At 40.8% G+C, this 6,976-nt stretch overlaps 1 long non-coding RNA gene across 1 annotated transcript; it reads left to right on the top strand.

The window, feature by feature from the left end:
* Window positions 1–1,103: 1,103 nt before the first annotated feature.
* On the top strand, window positions 1,104–6,398 carry LOC311432160. The gene is made up of 2 exons (XR_014689857.1): window positions 1,104–1,526; window positions 4,342–6,398. It is a non-coding gene; the product is annotated as an uncharacterized lncRNA (long non-coding RNA).
* Window positions 6,399–6,976: the final 578 nt, after the last annotated feature.

Below are 6,976 nucleotides of genomic sequence, written 5' to 3'. Positions count from 1 at the left end.
GCCTCTTCGCTTTATGGGCTAATGGGCTGCAAAAATCCATTAGGAATAAGACAAGCCTAGCGTGTACTTCTAGCTGTCACAGGTGGCAAGGGTTAATAAAAGACATCCGTATTTCTTGGATAGCTGCAGATAAAATTTGGGCCTGCTATTTAGGCCACTTTCTTTCTCCCAGCAGTGCTGTCCCACATTCAAACTAATTAAGAGCAAGATCTGTGCTGTGTAACGACTGCCAGAGCAGGATCATGTTTAGAAATTGCCCAGCCTTAAATATGTTGATTGCTGATGTCCTCATTTACTGAGGTTCATTGAGTTCTGTCAAGAGCTCTCTTCTCCGAGGACTGTAGTTCAAAAGTGATGAGTACAAATGTTGTCTTTTTCCATCTCCTGCTGAAAAAGGTTTGATTCCTCATGTAACATATTTACTGTTTTAATCTAGAGATTTTCCTCCTCACGTCTGCCTCAGTAATTAAAATTACCAACGCCTTCCTAGCACAAAACCTAATTTATATTCATCCCTAAATGATAGTATTGTTTTCCTATTCATTCTAAAATAATTGAACACTGAATCTTTGGAAATGAACAGATAGTATGCACACTCTTTCACAGAGAACATAAGCGTGAATTTCCAGCCAGTGTCAGGAAGACTCTGTGGATTTCCACATGTGGTTTCCACACCTGGGGATGCATCACAGAATCCAGGAAAGGCAGTTAAGACATGCAAGTCCATCCTCAGTTGGCTTAAATTCTCTCTACAGGGGTCTGCATTTGAAATATTTATGAAATGCTCAGTTCTCAAACACAGGGAAAAAATACACTGAAAAGTCACTAAGTTAGTGTGTGCAACAAGCCAGAAGTGTATTCCAGTAATAGGATCAGTGCAGACGGGACAAGATTTGTATGGAAGGGAAAATAGACAAATTTGGGGGTTTATAAACCATTTTTGCAGTTTTGAAGAAGTAGCTACAACACTAAATACAACTTGGGAACAACTGCTTAGAGCTCAGATATGGATATATCAGGGAGACCAGCTTAGAAAGGAGAAGTAGAAGCTGGAACAGATGGGATGTTCGGGGGGGGGGGGGGGGGGGGGGAAGAACAAGGACTGAGAGCTGTTAAGTTCCTAGGACGTGATGGTTTTAACTGTTTAATGATTTTTCACCTAACAGAAGATTTCCTGTGTGGAAAGAATCTTCCCAGAAGCACTTGTCCTACATTTCAAGCACCCCAAACCACAAAACTCATAATTAGGAACATTATTCTCTGTGGCCCAAAACAGCAGGTCCATTTAAACCCTGCCGAGCAAGAAACAGAAAACGTGTTGATGCCTATCTGCTACTACTGCAACAAATACCCCCTGCCACCAACCCATCAGCATCCTCCGATATTCCCTTTGTAGTTCCAGGAATGTAATGTACTTTGTCCTGTGCATCATCATGCTGTCAGTGAGTGAAAGTTTCCCACAAAACAAAAACATTCTGCTCCTGCTACCATCACCCACTTCTCTCTCTCAAACAACAGGCCATCAGGTAATTGTCTCTCCTTTTTGCTTAGCTTATAAGTGCCATTCTTCCTCCCACCCACCTGTATGATTAACAGCCTCTCTATTCTGCAGATACCACCTTCTTCCTTTGCAAGCTGGCTTAATACCTTTAGGAAATCTTACCTGAAATTAGTAAATCTTAAGCAGTCATTCTTAAGTGAAAGCTGCAGCTTGCATTTGTAACCTGAAGAAAAGCTTATAGCAAAAGCCAAGATACTGCTCCTTCTGTATTATTACCTACTACTCCAGTCCTGCACATCACATCCACAGGAGAATATCACTGCGTATGTCTTGTTCCTGAAGTGTTCTTGAAGTAGGTATTCACCAGGAGTGACTTAGAGAGAGGAAACAGGACTGGATGCTACCTTTGCTTGGTTCAGAACAACAGTCATCATGTTTTTACGCAGGCGTATTGAGTCTTTGTTGAAGGCCAGGCACTCTTCCCCTTTGCCATGGAAGTTCCATGATAAAAGAAGTGAAAACTTAGACATTAAAGTCATACCTTAAAATGAATTTAAGCTTTTTTACTTCAAAACAAAGTCCTATTGTTAATTAGAGTTGCCACCAGAGGAAATTAGGAGCTTGGCAGGAGGGAGGAGTACCAGATTTCGTCCTCAACCCTCTGTGTGACTAGGCTTCAGAACTAGGATGATAAAACACTGGAATTTTGCTTTCTGCCTATTGTAGGTGCTTATGGTCTCCATCTTGCATTGGTTCTATCCCAGTTGCATCGTCACTATGCTGCTGTCAGCAGGGTGCTTTTTTGTGCTTTTTTACTTGTTATAAGGAGGGGAATGAAAACATAAATATTTGGGGAAAAACAGAAAGAACCATGAAGCTGTCAAATTATTAATTTAATTATGGGAAGAAATGAAGAAAAAAGTAGTTACACTATTTTCTTGTTTTCCTCTAAGTGATTGGCAGAAATAGGATAGAGTAAAAGTTTCCACAGCATTTAAAGAAAACTTATTTTTCTAGAGGAAATTGTTCAGCTTTATATCACAGACCTATGCTGCATACAGCCAGAAATGCAATACAACCACGAACTGTATGTGTGGTAAGGTTAGTGGCCACCCAAATGAATGAACTCTAAAGACAGATGATTACATAAATGTATGTTTGTCCACTAAATAAAAGCAAAAGATATACTCAGCTAACTACCTTTTAAGTTGATGATTTGAATTTCAAATGAGGGTTTAGAAGTCTGGTCATCCTAGTATGATGTGGCAAGTTAAATGTTGAATGATTTTTGTTTGATGCTGACCATGAATCTTGCCTGATAAAAACAGTTAAGATTTTTTTGATTCACATTCATGAAACCTCTCAGAGTGACCTAGGGGATTCCAAGTGAAACAGTACAGTTCCACAGTTTCAGGTACGTCTCATTACAGCATCTCTCTCCTCAGTGCTGGCAACACATATCACATCAAGCCCTCACCGTGCACAGACAGGGATGCTTGCTGGAGAATCAGTATGAACAATGTAAATGCAGTGAAATGAAGGACAGGTAATTACAGTGTCATACACCTGAAATTGTAACATAAAACAGGGTTCCTCCTTCCATTGCCATATTAAAGCTACCTTATATTTCTGATGATAAAATCCTTAATCCAGGTAATACAGACTCTGTAAACTAAGTTGTGTGATCCTCAAAGTTGACACAGAGATCTACAGACCAAAATTCTGGAGAAAAATTATCTAGGCAAGACTCCCAAGCAGCTTTTACAGTTGCATAGTAAGATATATTTCACTTTGCAACATGCCAATGACATAGCCATCTTCCCCAAGGCCATGAGCCATAGCATCTCATAGATTTAGTCTTGCCAGAAGAATAAAATCCTGAAAATTTAAAAGCCTACCTTGAACATTGACTGTTTCTTGGAACATCTAGGAGGCTCTTGGAAACATGCCCGTGCTGACAGAAATAACAAACACATGCAGTAACTGGCAGAGAAAATCGGTAGGAGCTGAACACGAGCCCTAGGTGATGGTGCTGCCAGAGTACTTACTGCAGCGAAGCATCTCTTGGCTCTACAGCCAAGTGCCCAGAAAGTCTTTGCAGTGCAGAGGCAGTGGTTATTAACAGGCATTTGACAAGATACAAAGTAATTCTCTTACCAGCAGCTGGCCCAGGTCATCTTATCCTCAGATTTCTCCCAGATGCCTCTATATGTGCCTTTTATTAATTGGCTGTGTTAGTTTGTGATTGTCAATTTAGGTAAAAATTGTACTGTATTTGTACTTGGGGGTTGTGGAATGGGAGAAAGAGAGTGGAAATGCAGCTCTAGCACTAAAGTCGGTGGTAATTTACTCCTGCTGTGTGACACCTATTGTAACCCAAACTAGCATGGGCTAGGAATAAAGAGCAATCTCTGACTAGCACTTGTGTAAATCAGACCCCCGTAACAGTGATTTTGTGTGCTCTAAAGAGGCACAAGGAGAAACGCTAGGCACAGTCAGAGCGGTCTACAAAGAGTCTCTTCCTCCCAATACCCACAGCATTTTTTCCTTAACACTGTTTATTCAAGATAGATTGAGTATGTGGAGATTTGATTTTGTTTTCTTTTCTGTTCAGAAGAAATGTAGATGATCCCTTGCAAATTAAAGCCGCATGTTGCCTGCCTTTCCTGACATGTTCTGCGTCTGGGCGAGAGGCTCAGGGGCTGCTCTCTGCTGCTGCAAGAAGTTTTCCGGAGAACGAGACAAAGTCAGAGCTCTTAAAAGGGCAATTGCAGAGCACAGCTCGTTTTGTTCAGAGCAAATGCGAATATTTTTACTCTCTTGTCGTTTCTCTTTCTTAGGTGAATTCTCCTACAGTTGCGTACAGCGTCTGAGAACAGCACAGTCTCTCCCTTGTTCCTTGCACACAGAGATGCTGATTTAAGGGCCTGAGCCTGCAATCCTTACTCCCAAGAGTGGACCTGCTGCTTTCATCGACGCTGGGGCAGTGAGAAGAGCTTTAAAAGGCTGGGATGCAAGGAGGAATTACATGATCAGTTTTAACTACTTTTCCACACTGCTTTTGCCATGCTTTAAGTACCATTCTTTTAATGAAATTACTCCCTATTTACACCGATGCGAATGAACTTAAGACCATATTTTCTGAATTAGTATTTCAAGATACACAAATGTAAAAGGTTTGTGTGTGAGGTCGGGGGATAGAGCAGAGGAAAGATTTTCTTCTTTGTCTTTTAGGTGTGCATGCATTTTCCATGAATGTTACTGAGAGAATGAGCAGGATGAGGTCAGAGCCGGGAGTAATTCACAGCCTGCCTCTGCCTTTATCCATGGAATGTGGCTTGGTACAGACTAGAAGAGAATCTCAACTTTCAGTTTAAAAGAAATCTTTTGGGCTTTTGCTTTACTTTGGAAAGATAGTTTTAAATATTTAACCAGTGTAAATAGAGGCAAACTGCCCAGAAAGATTGAAAAGTCCGAGCCACTAGGATCTGCTTGTAAGCATTTATTCTCCCCTGAATACATTTTTCTCCATATAAGAGGAGTCAGCTGTATTTTGAAGTGAATTCTTTTCAGAAACTTTGGGCTGGTTTTGTGAAAGGAATTTTCCTCAGGATAGAGAAGAGCAGTTTTCTAGGCCTTCCCCCAGTTCTGCAGCTGGCTTTTCCAGTTAGAATTTCATCTGATCCTGGCTGCACAGCCACTGCTTGACACGCCAGCACCTCCAGGAGTATTTAGGATATCACACATGGGCCCCATATAAACCATCCTTAGCCTGATTCCATGGTGTTCAAGGAGGAGAAAAAGAAACACTTCAGAAAGTCTCACAGTTCATGGCAGTGAATGTTACCTAAAGGATGATGAGGTCTAACTCTCTTGTCACGGGTGGTCATTCTGTACAGCCTCCATGTGCAATCACAACATACAGTCCAAACGCAAAGCATTCAAGCCTCTCATCCTCCAGTGCCTCTATCAGAACATTAAGCCATTGCACATCAATGTGCATCTGGACTCTTTCCTTCTAGATTTCATGGTAACTCTGTTTTCCATAGTGAACAACCTAATTGTATATTTTTTTAGTGGATTTGGATTTGCCTGTGGAAACCCACACATTTGCTATTTGCAGGAACGATTAATGTAATTTTAGGAACTTTCATACTGCACTGCTAGCATTAAGAAAACTATCACATAGTTCCCAGCATGGTAGGCTAACAGGACAAGCCACGTCATCTCAGTGTCCCAAGCGTTGTGTTCCCCTCTGGCTGAATGCAGGATCTGAATCAAGTTTTTTGTTCCATGCCTCAGACTTGGATCCAAGTTGCCCTCAGCTAGGGCAACTGCTGGCTGTATTACTCTCTAACATCCAGAAGATTCTGGTCTGCTTCTGCACCTCTGTATTTTCAGAGGAAAACACCTTTTTCCCACTGGTATTGTTACTGGAATACCACTTTTTTTGGGGGGGGTATTCCAGTAACAGCACTGCAAGGGAAAGTCCATCCTTACATACTCTACTGGGAAAGTGAGGCAGATGAGGAATTCTTGTTTGTTCTTCAAGTCTGGACACTCATGAGGAATGATGTACATAAGAATAAGAGCACTGGACGGAAAGTGGGGGAGGGAAAAGAAGGATTTTCTACATCATGACTCATGTGTTATCCTCAATTATTTTTGCATTTATTAAAATTCAAGAAGCACTTTACTGATGTGAGTCTTTCAGATGTTTTCTGTTGCTCTGCCATTTTCTCTAGATAGACAAAGACATAGTATTTCTGCAAAGCCATTGATATTTTATATTTCTATTTATATGTTTTTGTGATTGTATAGCTTCTTCTTGGATACATCTTGTCTTTTAAAATGTGCAGATTCTGATTAAAATATGTTAATATAATGTTTGCTTAAAGGTCTGTAATAGGATGCACTGTGCCTGCATGTACATCCTTCCAAATACATATGTAACTGCAGTTTAGAGTTGGAAGTCGAGATCTTCCTTTTGGAGGAGAAAGACTGGCAGCAGGTTATCCTGAACTTTATCTATACCACTGCCACAACAAGCAACAGGGTTTGCTAAATGGGTTTTGGAAGCACCATTTCATTTCTTCTTACACATGATGCATCGGTGGCTTCCAAGTTGCATGATAAAAACATTTCACATTTGATTTGCAGTAACAGTTCCATAGGCTGCTGTGAGACCACAGCCTTGAACCCCTGTCTCTGGGATATGCCAGCCAGTATTATTTCTGCCATTAAAAATGTGTGTTCCCACATGAAGTGTGACATAGCAGCAGATTTAAAGATGCTTCAAATCTAAGCAAGCCTCATTCTGAGACAATGCAGCACTCAGAATGCCAAGGAAAGGATGTTTCTTAAACCTAATTGTTTTGCCATGTCTACTTTGCCACTTTTTTTTTTTTTTTTTTTTTTTTTCCTTTTGAAATGCTCAGCACTAGGGATATGGAGCTTAAAGGCTTGTCTGTTTCG

Source organism: Aythya ferina (genome assembly GCF_964211825.1).
Source record: "Aythya ferina genome assembly, chromosome: 2".
In the NCBI taxonomy this organism is placed as follows: domain Eukaryota; kingdom Metazoa; phylum Chordata; class Aves; order Anseriformes; family Anatidae; genus Aythya; species Aythya ferina.
The sequence above is the reverse complement of the archived record's forward strand: the minus strand, read 5'-3'. Positions and strand labels throughout refer to the sequence as shown.